This window comes from Polistes fuscatus, unplaced genomic scaffold (assembly GCF_010416935.1).
Source record: "Polistes fuscatus isolate 324 unplaced genomic scaffold, CU_Pfus_HIC Scaffold14, whole genome shotgun sequence".
Taxonomy (NCBI): Eukaryota; Metazoa; Arthropoda; class Insecta; order Hymenoptera; family Vespidae; genus Polistes; species Polistes fuscatus.
In genome coordinates, this window is record NW_025113042.1 from 855001 (window position 1) to 869510 (window position 14510).

The following is a 14510-nucleotide window of genomic DNA, read 5'->3' on the forward strand; positions in this document are numbered from 1 at the left end:
GAACGAGAGAGAGAGATGGAAAGAGAAGTCAAGCGGATATTTAGCAACAGGCGCTTCATGCGAAAATACGCTTTTCGCGGAGCTTCCACTTTATTCGCGAGACAACTCTATTTTTTATTCGCAAATAAATGTGTAGTCCCCTCTGCCGGCCCTCCCGCCCCCACCCCATCCCAGCCCCGCTGCCCCCGGAGCCCAGTTCTCTCTTCACCCCGTCCCAGAGCATTCCCACGTTCCGTGGCTGCCTCGGTCGCCTCTAAAAATAATATTTAACGTACACGTAATGTGGACCCTGCGGGACAGGAGGTATATTTTGACAACGTTGGTGCCCCCTGACGACTGCAATGTTTTTGTTCCCTTCGAGCAACACGAACCCGCGGCCTCTCACTCGTTCGTTCATTCGTTCGTTCGTTCGTTCGTTAGTTCGTTCGTTCGTTCGTTCGCGCAAGTATTCCACTTCGCGAGAAGGAGATGATTAAAAAACGCTACTGTCCCACTATTTATGTTTTCCTAACCATCGGCGAGTCCTTGGAGGAGGGCAAAGAGAGAGGATGAAAAATTCATGCTCGCGTCCACGTACTTAAGTCGAATTTCAGATTTATCCGAGAAATACGATATTAAGAAAATATAGATATGAATTTTTGTTGATTTATACAATTTCGATGGAATTTGATATGTGTGTGTTACTACCGAATATAAATTATACTTTATAATTTATTTCAAAATAGGAAAAAGATAGAAAGTGGTGAATTGTGTGGAGTAGGATTAAGAAGGTTAGATCTGTCCGTTTCTCGGAAAAGGGAAAAGGGACCTCGGTAGAGAAATTCATTCATACGTACATAATTCGATATACATAGATGCGCATAAAATGAACACCGTCGGGGTAAGAAAGATAGCGAGAATCTAACGGAGCTTTCCACGTATGCGTAAAAATATATGTGCATGCCTGCACGTGTATTTCTGCATAAGTATAGGCTCGATCGCGTACCATCTCGATCGGTGTATTCCATCTACATGGTAGATTCAAAAATGTAAGAACGAGGAAGGAAAGAAGGAAGAGAGGTGGTTGAAGGAAAAAGGGGGAGAGAGATTCTCAAGTATAAAAATATCCCATAAAAGATACTTTGAATTTTATATTTCCTTCGAAACGGTCAACATTTAAATGAGATGGCCGAGCTATCGATCGATCTGGTCGAAACTGCCTTTTCCTGGCTTTCCGCTTTCACCGAATATCCGAGGGATGAAATCTTATCAAGAGGGTAACTTGAAAATGAGATGTTCGCGAATTTACGAAGGGTGACTTCGCCAAATGAACATCGGCTCGGCGGTAACCCTCGCAACGTTCGACGTTCAATTCTACCTTTTGCCGAAAAATATTTCGTCGTCGTTTCGATAATCTCGATATTATTATACAAATTTTTCCAAAAATCTTCTAATTGTTTCTTCGCGATATATACTTTTTACGAAAAAATAATTAAATAAATAATATATATATATATTACGATACGCGTTCTCACGAGATATCATTTTTGGTTATTCACTCGAAAAGAAAGATCTGGATACGTATACGAATATCGAACTTTTTTGATAATCAATGAGATGTCCGGCGTTCGGTCCCTTTTATTCACCTCGGCTTTGAACGCGTTTTTCGAAGGACCAGCAGCGTATGGATGGGTATGCACGATCGAAACATCATACGCGTCATTCATTCCGGCCTTTAAAGCACGAATCACCTCTCCCGTCTCTTCCTCTGTCTAACCATTTTCAGTCCTTCGTTTTCATTTTTATAAATAAAGAATATTGATAATATTTTTTAAAAATATACATTACCGTATTATTTGTATGTGCTGCGTATACGTCAAAAGTATACGTATCGAATTTGTAATAAAAATAAAATTGTATATCAAATATTTGTTAAATAATATAAATTTTGTTAAAATATATACGAAACAAATTTATTTCCCGTTAAAATATCTGAACACAAAAGGATTAAGGGAAAGTAAATTATTATCCAAGATTTAAACGTGCGTACATGTAGGATGTTGGTAAATAACGAATGTATGTGGAGATTAAACGAGGTGAAAAAGAAGAAAAGATAAAAGTGACAATAAGAAGTGGGAAAAGACTGAAAAAGGAAAAGAGAAAAGAAAAGAAAAGAAAAGAAAGGAAAAAAAGGACCAAAACAAAAGGGGAAAAAGGAAAAGAAGAAAAGGAGAGAGAAAAAAGGGAGAAAAAGAGAGAAAGATAGATAAAGGAGACATGGTCGAGGGAGCAAGGACGAAAGCCGTGGAGGAAAAGGGTCGGCGCTTTTCCAATAATCTCCGCAGCAAAACGCGATTTATACGAAACGGTAAACTTAATAACGCAATTTCGCGGAGGACACGCGGCGCTGTCGGCATCGAGCAATTTAAATAAACAAATTATAAATATTCGCCCGCGCAAAACCACCTCAGCATGAATAATCATTACGTCGTAGAGAGATAGGAGGCAAGGCACTGGGCCGATTCGATTGATTAAATTTTTAATAATTCATTTGCATTCGACCGCGCGCATACCATCGTTCCACCCCCTTGGTGTCCCTACATCCCTTCACCCCTTTCCTCCTATCACCACCAACTTCTCCTCCTCCTCCGATTCGCCACGCTTCTCCGTGGACTTCGCTCTCTTTCTCTCTCCCTCCCTGCCCCCTCTCGCCCCTTTCTCTCACTCTCACACTCTCTCTCTCTCTCTCTCTCTCTACGCTGCGTGTACCTTCTCTGCCTCTTTAATATATTTTTAAATTACATTTTTAATTAACGCCATAAATGAATTATCGATTGTTTCGCTCTTAACCGTGGCTGGAAGCGCTGGGTTTATTACTAATGCGACCCGAACGAGTTCTCTCGTTGCATCGAAACAAATTTCCGGAGAGAATCGAAGAAATACGTCCGAGGGGAAAAATATTTTCTTTTTTTTTTCTTTTTTTTTCCTTTTCGAGCATCGATCACCTTCGATGGAGATCAACGTTGTTTTTTTCTTTTTTTTTCCTTGTTCTTCTTTCTTTTTTTTTTTCATCGAGATACCGAAACGATAGATGTATGGAAATTATTGACTTTAAGTACCTCGGTGCTATTCGTGATCGAGCTCGATTAGGCGAGGACTTTTCAAGCGAGTATGTCAAGATTTTAGATACCTTCGCGACGAGAAGGAAAGGCTAGGTTTGGCTTTCCCTAGTCTGGATAACGAGCAAAGTTACACTTAGTTAACGCTACTCAGTTGATTACCTTTCCAATCGACACGATGTTTGCAATCAGCCAGGTTTGATTAGGTTGGTTACAGTCTCTCGAACTCCGCGTGCACGTCCAAACGTATAAAACTTCCCTTTTTCCACGAGAACTTTCGCGTAAATAGGGAGAGAACATTCCACGACTGTGAACGTATAAAATTGGAAATAATCAAGAAGATTTAACGGCATCTTTCTTTCTATTCGTACAATGTTAGAAGGAAATGTACAAATAGTTAACGAAATTATTTATTGTGCATCCTTACCGATTAAAAATATCTATATATATAGGTATATTTATATATTTTAAATATATTAATTAAAAGTATATAAGCTAGATATATATATATTAGGTAATTATGTGTGTGTGTGTTTGTGTGTATTAAACATTCGATTAATCCGATTATATTTTCAGTTCGAAATAGGATATCACATACTTGCTGATCAAATAATTTATATTTTTTTTTTAAATATATACATATATATCTCTACATAAGTTTATTGATAACGCAACGGTTGACCGTAATTTCGATCAAATCTAAATTTTTATTTCGTGTTTCTTCGTGAATGTTAAAAAAAAAAGAGAAATAATAAAAAAAAAAAAAAAATAGGATAAAATAAAATGTTTTTCAGGACTCTTAAGCGATATCTATAATAGATTAGAATAATGACGAGAAATCTCGATCACTGTTAAGTGCTTTTTGCATGATTACCAATAGGAAAAATGATCGTGGAACAATTTTTTTTAATGGATAAAGATACGATATGTATATAGCATTCGTAGCATCGATCGACGAACGAATTTTCATACACCTGACTTTCACATACTACTACGAATTATGGATTGATATCGCTTCTATTAATGTACATCTTTCACAATATCAGCAGAGAGTTTTCATCGGACATGTACACACAATTTGGCGCGGCCAAATTTGGCAAATATTTTAATACCGTTTCATCGATCTGAATTATTACGCGTCACAGTGCCCGTCGAGGTCGATTTAAGGTACTGAAAGATTCATTTGATATCACGCGACGGTACGGTTTCGATCTGTTCGTCTACGAGTCAAAACGATCTACCATTACAAAGAATTTATTCAATCTTGTCTCAAAACTAGAATTATATTTTCAATGATATTAAAACGAACAAAGAAAGATCTCCCAAATGTATTGTAGCTTTTTATTTGCTAAACAAAATAAACCAGAAGATTATTTAAGAGACTCGAACGAGTAACAAGATGAACAAATTCGATCCTAAATCTAAAGTTAATATTTAAGACAAATTCGAGCAAAGATATTTCCTATATATGAAAGGCAAGACGGAAAGGAGATTTCTTCGTTCGCGAACTGAAACGAAGTCATCGATGTATGAACACGTGCACATACACACACATATATATATATTATATATGTATTTTATATAATATATAGATGTGAATGTATGTACGCAAAGGTTATCGCGTGCGAATAGGGAGAACGTGGGATCGAAATCCGAATCTCATAACTTCCGGTCCGACGGCGGTCGACTCAATATTCAAGATGACCATCGGACGGGACGGATGTGACGTCATGCTTCGTCGCCGCCTCAAGCCATATTAGATCGAGGAGTTTCATATTGCTTCACAGTGAACTCGAGATCTCGTCGACTAGGAGTTTATCTATGGTTCAGCTCGTCTCGTAATAATGTTCATTGGAGACGAGAATCGTCACTGGCTACCACCATCGTCGTCTTCTTCCTCCTCGTCCTAGTCGTCCTACAGGACTTTACCTTTCTTCTTCTTCTTCCTTTCTCCCTTCCTACCTACCTACCTTCCGACCTTCCTTGACCATCCATCCACCTACTCCCTTCATCGTCCTTTCGTCTCTTGAACGTAAACGTTAATGACGTCGATTGTGAAGAAGTTCCTCGTCCCAAACCTGCAAACAGTAAGACCCTTCAATTCTCCACCCTCTGTCCCTACCCTACTCTATTCGAATCACAATGCTTCTTCCTTTCGATAAACAACAATCTGCGATGCTTCGGACACATCGATTTTACCACCAAGAAGAATGGATTTATAAACGGAGACATTGATAGGAGTTTGTTAGGATCTTCCAATGGGATACGAGGAAAGATCGTGTCAATATTTTCTCTACCCCGTAAATTTATTTCACGTATTCTATTAAACAGCTCGCATATAACTTTCGCTCTTTGGCAAATATTTTCTTGATACAATTATATTAAAAGATGAAGATTTCAGGATAATATTTTGTCAATGGAAATAAAATAAAGTATCTGTCATAAGTTTTAATCTTATTTTGATTGAATTCATTTAATCTATAATATTTTTTCTAATAATGATGGATCTTCGTAAAACATCGCCTTGTAACATTATTTTAACTTTGAAAAAAGATACTTTTGTAGCCATTCGCGTTAATCCGAGCATTCGTAAAAGTACTTAACTTCAATCGACGTTTCAACGATCTCCCCTTTCAAAGGTAGACACGGGTAAAGAACGAACGGGTCGGTACTTCGGTGCAGGCGCACCGAAGAAAACTGACCTGCCTCTAAAGTGGCCCCAGGCGACAGTTTTTTGTCCGCATTCCGGGCAAGGCCGCAAGCGTGGCCTCAAGCCGATTCCAAGAATCTATCTAGGTCACTGGCACGCCGTTTCTGGAAAGTATTCTGCAAAGAAAATCCTTCGACTCGACTCTTTGAATGGTGGAACATTCTTTGATTTTTCCCAATCGAATGTTACAAAATGATGTCGTAAGGTGTCTTTATAAATGATTTAAGAAAGAAGGGTGTCAATTATTTATTTCATATTATTTTGTTACAATTGTACAAGATTTGCTAAATAATTGTGAAAAGTAATTAGTTTCATTGATTAAATAATCGTTAATATTTATTATTAACGATGATAATAAAATCGTGAAACAATCGTGTTAGAGCAAACACGAAAAGAATGAAAATTCCCAAAGACAATAAGGGAATCCTTCAAAATCTGAAGGTTTTCAATTTTCTTCGCGTCTAAAGACGAAAAATCATCGAAGGTAGACAGCAGGTAATACGTTGCCGTCGGATAGTCGTCGTTTTGAAATTCCTTCGGAGTTGTTAGTCGGGGATGCGCCGGCGCGCGTCCGCTCGTCGAACGGATGGACGGACGGGCGGCAGTGCGCACCCGAAAAAAAAATCATTTGCACGGTAATTCGAAGCCTGGATTTCAGTCGATAAAAGGATGCACACACGCCGCGGCGCATACAGAGGGAAGAAACAAATGAACAAATTCGCGTTTCAGAATAATGCCCGGCAATCCCATCTACCCGCCTCTCTACTATCCACCTGCCCCCTGCCCCTCTGCTCCAGGCTCCTCTCACTGTCCTCTCTAACTCTGTTTCTCTTGCTCCCTCTGTTCCCTCTTCTCGTTCTCTATGTAGCCGTCTCTCTCTCTTTCTAACGCGTACACTTCGTACTCGGTGGCCGCAAGCCCCTCGCCACCGTCCGAGCGAGTCGTCGTCTATCTCTATCTCTCTTTCTCTCAAATTCGTTGGACGTCTCTCTCGTGGATCTTCCATCTCGCTCGCACCCAGGACTCGATGCGCGACCGTAGCTATTCCCCGCCTGCACCACCACCGCACAGAGCCGCGCAACTCCACAACCCTACTTTTTTCATTCCGTCCTATCAATTGATCAGGTTTTAAATTTCCGCGTCCATCCGAGCCGCGCCTGCTCCTCCACCACCTTCTACGTTTCCTCCTCCTCCTACTCCTCTTCCTAGTCTCACCATCGCCTCCACCCAAACCACCCATCTACCCACCGATCAACCTCTCTTCTTCCGCCTCGTGCGTCTCTCGTCGTCCATACACCTCCACCTCCACCTCCATCTCCGCTACTACTACCACCATCACCATCACCATCACCATCACCATCACCAACACTACTCTACGTCTACCACTACTACCACCACAGGTACCACCACTACTACCGCGTAGCAATCGTATCGCCCGATCTTCACTCTCTCTCTCTCTCTCTTATTCTCTCACTCACTCTTCCTCTCTCTTCCGCGTAGAGTCTCTCTCGCTCTCTCCGGCACGCTCTCTTACTCTCTGTTTAATTAAAAGGACACATTAAATTATTTTTTCAATTGAACCCTCCATTGTTACTCGCAGACTGCTGATTCTATCCAATCGTTCTCTTTTCTATCCCCTTTTACCGCTCGCTACTCCAACCGAAGTTCCCCCCGCTGCCTCCCCCGACAACCTCCTCCCCGTCCCCGTGGCCGTCCCCAACCCCGTTCGATGCTGCGAATTCTTTTTCCTCCTTTTTTTTCCGTTAGCGTTAGAAGCTTTGTCCGGCTACGCCTGCGCCCTTGTGTACGACTCGTACGCGAGAGCGTAAATATTCCCGGCGACCAACGGTGCCCGAATTGATGGTGGGTGGCTTTTTCGGGGGGTGGCAGGACTAGGGGGCCTAGAGGGGTGCCGAGACAAAAGGGGAGCGATTTCTATTAATTGGGAAATAGCAAAATGCGCGGACTATCGAGCACCTTGATGGCCACGACCGGTGGCGTGCGTCGAAATAGTAGGAGGAACGGACCCTCCCTCCTGCAACCCCTTTCCTACTCCTCCTAGTGGGCTGGAGGGTACTGGGTGTGGCGACAATTTTTTCAACGACGGGATTTCGTTACTCGTTCGTACTCGTTAAACGAATTCGACGGCTTTCGCGAAATTGGGAATGAGAGGGCCCTGCCGCCTGCCGGTACCGTCGAGATATTTCGCTTACCTCTTTTTTATCTTCTCTTTTTCTCTTTTTTCCTTTTCCTTTTTTACCTATCCCAGATAGTAACTACAACCGACGATTCCGTTTAAAGATCTTTAGAACAAGAAATAGGTCAATTTGTTGCCAATCAAATTCGAAGAGGGAATCAATCGTATTTAATTTTTACTCTTATTTATTTGTAAACAGTCGAAATGATTTTCTATCTCTTGGATAGAAAATTGAATGGTAAGAGTATCGTATATGCGTGTCGTGAGTACGATTATTATCCTTTAGGAAGGTCTTGTCCATCCAACATCCCAGAATCTACGAAAGCTTCGGCTTATCTCCAGGATGAATTCTCGGGATCGGAACACGACGTTTGTCATCTACACGATAGAGCCACGATTCTCGATTACTGACTGTCAATTACGATGTTAATTGATTCCATTTGATTTCCCAACCCTTCGTGGACGCTTATTGAACATCATAAACTTGTCTTTGTTCGCGTCAATGTGTGGATATCATTATCAAACGGCAGTCTTTGACGTGGGAAAGAGCCGGTTGCCGGTTCCTCCGACAATGGGAATAGAAAGAGGGATGAGGAAAACGGGAAAGGGTGAGGAGACAAGAGACGACGAGAAGTAGAGGAGAGACACGGAAGACCGGTAGCAGCATCGGTTACTCGATACGCAAAGCGAAGTAATTAACGCGTTCCGATATTGTTTAGAAGTTCCTATTTTAATCATCGGATTTCATTGGCCGAACCACGTGGTCCCTTTTGAAAACATTTTCATAGGAACGCGTAAAGGATTTCTCCTATTTCCTTTCAAATAATGTTATATTTATTTATTCAAATTCAATTAATGACGTCGATCCGTTAAATTAATGCGAGCAAACGAGTTCATTTCCTTCTTTTTCTTTTGATGTTCCGTTGTCGAGCCTTCCCCTCGAAATGTAGATATAATGTGTGAATAACGTAAATAGATATATTATAGATACAGAAGCACGTCTTTCTCTTTTTGTCTTTTACAAGAGATATGTTATTAATAAATAATAATAATATGCATCATTTCCGTATGATATCTGTGATGTCAAATGAATGAGTGACTCGTCGATACTTTCTCTATTCTCCATCAGAAATAATAAACAGCACGAAGCTTCTGCTTTTATTCAATCAGTGATTTATAAAAGACACGCTGACAAAATTTTTACCAAATGAATTTATAATCCCTCGTAGAGAGACGCGATCATTAGAAAATTATTTAATTCACGTTTGTTTAATCAGTCAACAAGACTAATGTAATTACTTACAAAACTATTCATTGACAACGTTTAAGAGTACAAATAATTTTCTTATGCTCTGAGAAGAATTTTTCATTTAACCTAATGTGTAAAATATGAAAGTAATATAATGATTACGAGATACTATACATTTTTACGTAAATTTTCAAGTAAATAGAATTGAAGATTCTTTAGCGATAAAATGACAAGATTTGAGTTTATAAAATATTTACGAAATTGATTCTATTATATCGATATAATCTGAGTACGCGGATGGAGTACGTTTTTTTCCTTTTAAGATGCTACCGGTTTCGAGTCTCTACAATTTTCCGTTCCGAAGATATCGCCTTCGAAAGATTTCATTCATAATTCGTTAACATTTGTTCGTAATACAACTAGTAATACTAATAATAATAATTTACGAAAACTTTCATCAAACTTAATAAATTCCAAGAATTTATATAGATCATTACGAATTTCTAAGAAATTACGTTGGTCAGTTTGTTAGAAGCAATTATAAGTTAAGTAATTTCTTTTAAATTAATATCAAATGATCTATGTGTGTGTGCATACATATATATTTGATAATTTTTAATAAACAATTCGTTGTATTTCATATAAGTAAATTGTAATAAACAATAGCGATGACTAATATATTTCTTTCTTTTAAATAAATTTTAAAAGCATAGAAACGAAATGATACATTAAAATACATTTATTCGACAAATCGTCACGATTGTTTATAAAGAAATGTTGTTGAAATTAGCGAAACATAATTCAATTCGATTTCTGATCCACTTACAAATGCATTCGATTAAAGTCGAATTAGGAATAACTTTTCACTTACGTAGAATTTCTTACCTTCGACCCTTTAGCAACGTCAACTTACATACAAAAATGAATCCTTTAGCTTCTTCTTCTTCTTCTTCATCATCATCGTCTTCCTCTTTTTTTCCTCTGAAACGAACATCTCGTCGAAGACAAAACTCGTGTCCCTTTACCGAAAAGGGAAGTCCTATGCGCGTGGAAAAATTGAAAGCGAACTTTCGGCGCCTACGATCTTTCACCCTTTAGATTGGACATTTCCATTAAGGATCACGGTAATCAGGAGCTTGGCCATTGTCCAAGATGGAACGACGACTCTGCAAAAGAAGAGGATAAGAGGGTGAACGGAGGATGAAGAAGGAGAAGAGTTTTCGGTGATTCCGGGCTGGGAAGGTCGGTTCTGGTTAAGCCATCTTTCTCTTTCCTTTTTTCTTTCTATCCTTCTTTATACCCTAAAGGCAAAGGAGAGAAAAGAGAGGGAGAGAGAAAGAAAGGGTGACTCTGAAGCAGCAAGTCGTGCTTGGCTACATCGGTAATTCGGGAAAGCTAATTAAAACTTAACTCTCGCAGGTAGAAGAGAATCCCCTCCCTCCCTCCCCCCACCGCCACTTCCACCCTCACCCGACCCGCGCATCTCTTCTACTCGTTTCTCTTCTTTTTATCTCTTCTACTACCTCCTCTCTCCTTTTCCTCCTTCTCTTTTTCTTCTTCTTCTTCTTTTACTTTTATTTCTTCGTCCCTTTCTTATTCTTTTATTTCTTTTTCTTTTTCTTTTTCTTTTTCTTCTTCTGCTTCTTCTTGTTCTCTTACTTTTTCTTCCATTCGACGAAGCAGAGTCTTTACTCGGTAACCGAGACAACCACCGCCGAGGAGTTAACTGAGATGAAAACCAAGCCCAAAGAGCGAGAGAACCAGCTCATTACATCTCTCGACCCTCTGTGATCCCTTTTCCGCTATTTTTACTATCCCAGTCGAGTCCCTTCTTCGATTGTCTTCGCGATAGCAAATATTTTCTCTCTCTCTTTCTCTCTCTTTCCCCTTTTTTCTTTCTTTCTTTCTTTTTCTCTCTCTCTCTTGCATTTTACTATCGTACCTCTGCATATTCCGAATTGAATTAATTGTGAGACGATCTTCCCCGAATTTTATCTTCCTTCCGTCCTTCCTTCTTCCCTTTTCTGAATTTTAGATATCTTCCTTCGAAGTTAATAAGATAAAATTTCTCCCTCGTAATCGTAACAAGCTGCAGATAAAGTGATACTATTTATATATATCTTTCTTTCTTCTTTTGGGAAACTTTGAAAAATTGAAAACACAGTCAAATTTGTCGAATAAAATTAAAAAACTGGTGTGTGTACTTATGTACGCACGTAAGAAGTTATACTTCTTTGCCGTACCAAAACGAATATAACCTCAATAACCTCAAAAATAACTTCAAAAAAAAACTTCAAAGAAAAAAAATAAGTATAACTTCAATAAAATTAAATTCGTTCTCTCTCTCTCTCTCTCTCTGTTTGTAACATAATTATCGATACGAATGAAAGATATTGCAACGATCATTTATTTATTTGCATAAAAAAGAAAATGAAACGATGACAGTACTATAAGAATAAAAAAAAAAAAAAAGAAGAAGAAGAAGAGTGCGATATATAAAAATAAAAGAAAGAAAAAAAAAACGAAAAAAAAGAAAAAAAAAGTAGAAAAGAAAAAGAACAGACAGACACGAATTTATACGTTTTGTTAGTTATCCAAATCTGCCTTACTCTATTACAACTCTTCTCTTTCCTACGGTTGATGGAATTAGCAAGGTCGACGAGGAAGAAAAAGAAAACGAAGAGAGAAAAGAGATGAAAAAGAGGGGACAACGATATGCATCGTTCGCGGTATCCGTCCGATCTGCGGTATCCGCATGGAAAGCGATTCATCAAAAGCTTTTCCCGCTTTCTCTCCGCTTTGGCGGCCGGATAACGAAATATTACGCAGCACCTTTCGTGAGAAGCATGGCTCTCTCGCTTACCTACCCCTATGTATATATCTATATAACGATCCTTTTCTCTTACACCGTTCGTATCTACTCATATATATGTATAGGTATACGTATACATATACCATATGCATGTACCATACCATATATATATATGTATATGTATATATTATTACATATATACATATATGTATAAAATATCTATATCTATCTATCTATCTATGTATATATATATCTATATATATAGATATATAGATATATAATACATGCGCGTAAATACGATACGAACACAAGTGAGCTGCGTAAAATCACACGCGTGTCCACCTTCTAAGCGGATACGCGGAAAACGAAGTGCGGCCTCGTAGATGGATAAACGTTAAAACGTCAGTAACTCACGATCGTGCGCTTGCACCCTCTTTTCTCTTCATCTCTCTCTTTCTCTCTCTTTCTCTATCTTTCTCTGGATCCTGTTCGGTCCAGTCCAGGTCCCTCTCTCGCTCTTTACATCCTCATTTTTTTTTCTTCCTTTTTCTTTTTTTTTTTTTTTTTCAAACTCTACCTCTCCGAAACGAGAAACGGGAGAAAGACAGAGACAGAGAAGAATGAACGAACGTACGAACGAACGAACGAACGAACGAAAAAAAGAGAGTGAGAGAGACAGAGAGAGAGAGAGAGAGTAAAAGAGCGAGGGAAAGGGAAAGAGAACGAGAGAGGCTTTGTGCGCGATGGTATATGCATTGTGTACATCCTGCAGGATGTACATCTAGATCAATAGCATTGGAAATTATCCAAACAAATTATCGATAGAGCGAAAAAAGCCGAGCCCCGACCAACCGAACGAACCGTACGAGGCGCTACATCACGCATAGACGGTTGGTGCGAGTGGACGAGAGAGAGAGAGAGAGGGAGAAAAAGAGAGGGTGAGAGAGCGAGAAGGGTGGATACAACGGGAGTACGCGATCGAAAGAGAGAGAAGATAGATATAGAGAGAGAGAGAGGGAGAGAGGGAGTGCACATGAGAGGAAGTGAGACAGAGAGGAGCGTATTAAAAAATAAAAAATTGCCGTACATTTTTCAGGCATTAACGTGTGCGTGGGTGGGTCGGGGTCGTTGCTGGGCGAAATAGGAAGAGGAGAGGTAGAGAGAGAGAGAGAGGGAGAGAGAGAGGGACGATTTGGTGGACAAGGGGAAGGGCTTTTCGCGGGAGAGGAGAGCAGAGAGAAAAACGCGAAAAAAAAGCGAGAAAGGGAGAGAGAGGAGAGAGGAGAGAGAAAGAGAGAGAGAGAGAGCAGAACTCTGGTGTCCAGCCCCTGGTTACCACGTACCAAGCCAGAGAGAAGGGTGGTTACGGGGGTCGGGGGAGGAATGGACACCTCTACGTACATGTCTCCTCTCGATTGGCCTGCCATAACCACCGCCAACCACCCTCCGCTCACCCCCCCCTTAACACCCTCTTCGTCGTAGTCCAAGCGTCTCGCGAAGCCAATTCGCAGGGCGCGTGTTTAAGGCAATTTTTCCAAATTAACTAATGTTCGACAGCGTTCGACTGCATTTGGTCCCCCCTTCCCCCTTCGATTTCACGAAAAAAAACTCGCGCCGAATCGGTTATTTTAATTAAAAATATATGTACATGTGTATATACGGTTGTTCTAGTTTCGTAAGATGTTTTTTTAAATGCGTTGTTTCCGACGCGATTTTACAAATTTATTTTAAATCGTTGGAATCGTTTCGAAGTAAAATATGTTAAATTTAAATATATATATATATATGTGTGTGTGTGTATGTACATATGTATATATTTACAACCTAGATTATTCGAAGTAAAAGAAGAAAGTTCTCTGCGTAACATAAAGAAGAACGATTGGAAAAAATGTCGAGGGTTTGCGTCGCAGGGAATGTCGTTCGTGGTCCTCGCTTTTCGTCGCGTTTGGCGGCTGGCGTAAAAATTACGTCGACTAGAGTTTATTTGTCCGGAAATGGCGGTGCCCCGGGGGTGGTGCTTCCACGGTTATAGGTGCGGGGTAGAAAAAAAGGGGACTGGCGTAGATGGTGGAGAGGAGGGTGGAGACAGAAAAAGTGAGAGAGAGATAGATAGAGAGAGAAAAAAAGATCGGCGGAGAGGGAAAAAAACGAGAGGAAACGGGAGAGAGAGGGAGAGAGAGAGAAAGAGGTGGATGTGAATAGAGAGAAAGAGAGGATGCACGTACGTACCTACACGGCTTGGTTGATGTATTGCGTATTATTTGTGTGTTGCGTTCGTTGCTGCATTGCGCGCTTTTTTCTGCTCCCACCGCCTATTATTTATTAGCACTAACGTGCAATTGTATTGATCTGCAATATACCACCCGCCCGGTACCACCCACGCCGATGGATTTTTTTCCTCTTTTCCAGGATGTATCCGGATCCGCCGTGGGGATGGAAGTCCG

General features: G+C 40.1%; 2 long non-coding RNA genes across 2 annotated transcripts in view; one reads left to right on the forward strand and one right to left on the reverse strand.

The window, feature by feature from the left end:
- LOC122514151 overlaps positions 1 to 14510 on the forward strand; it is a 48833-nt gene that overhangs the window by 10283 nt on the left and 24040 nt on the right. The window lies entirely within an intron of this gene.
- On the reverse strand, positions 11168 to 14375 carry LOC122514152. Its single transcript, XR_006302965.1, has 2 exons — positions 14296 to 14375; positions 11168 to 11343 (listed from the first exon to the last, which is right to left on the reverse strand). It is a non-coding gene; the product is annotated as an uncharacterized LOC122514152 (long non-coding RNA).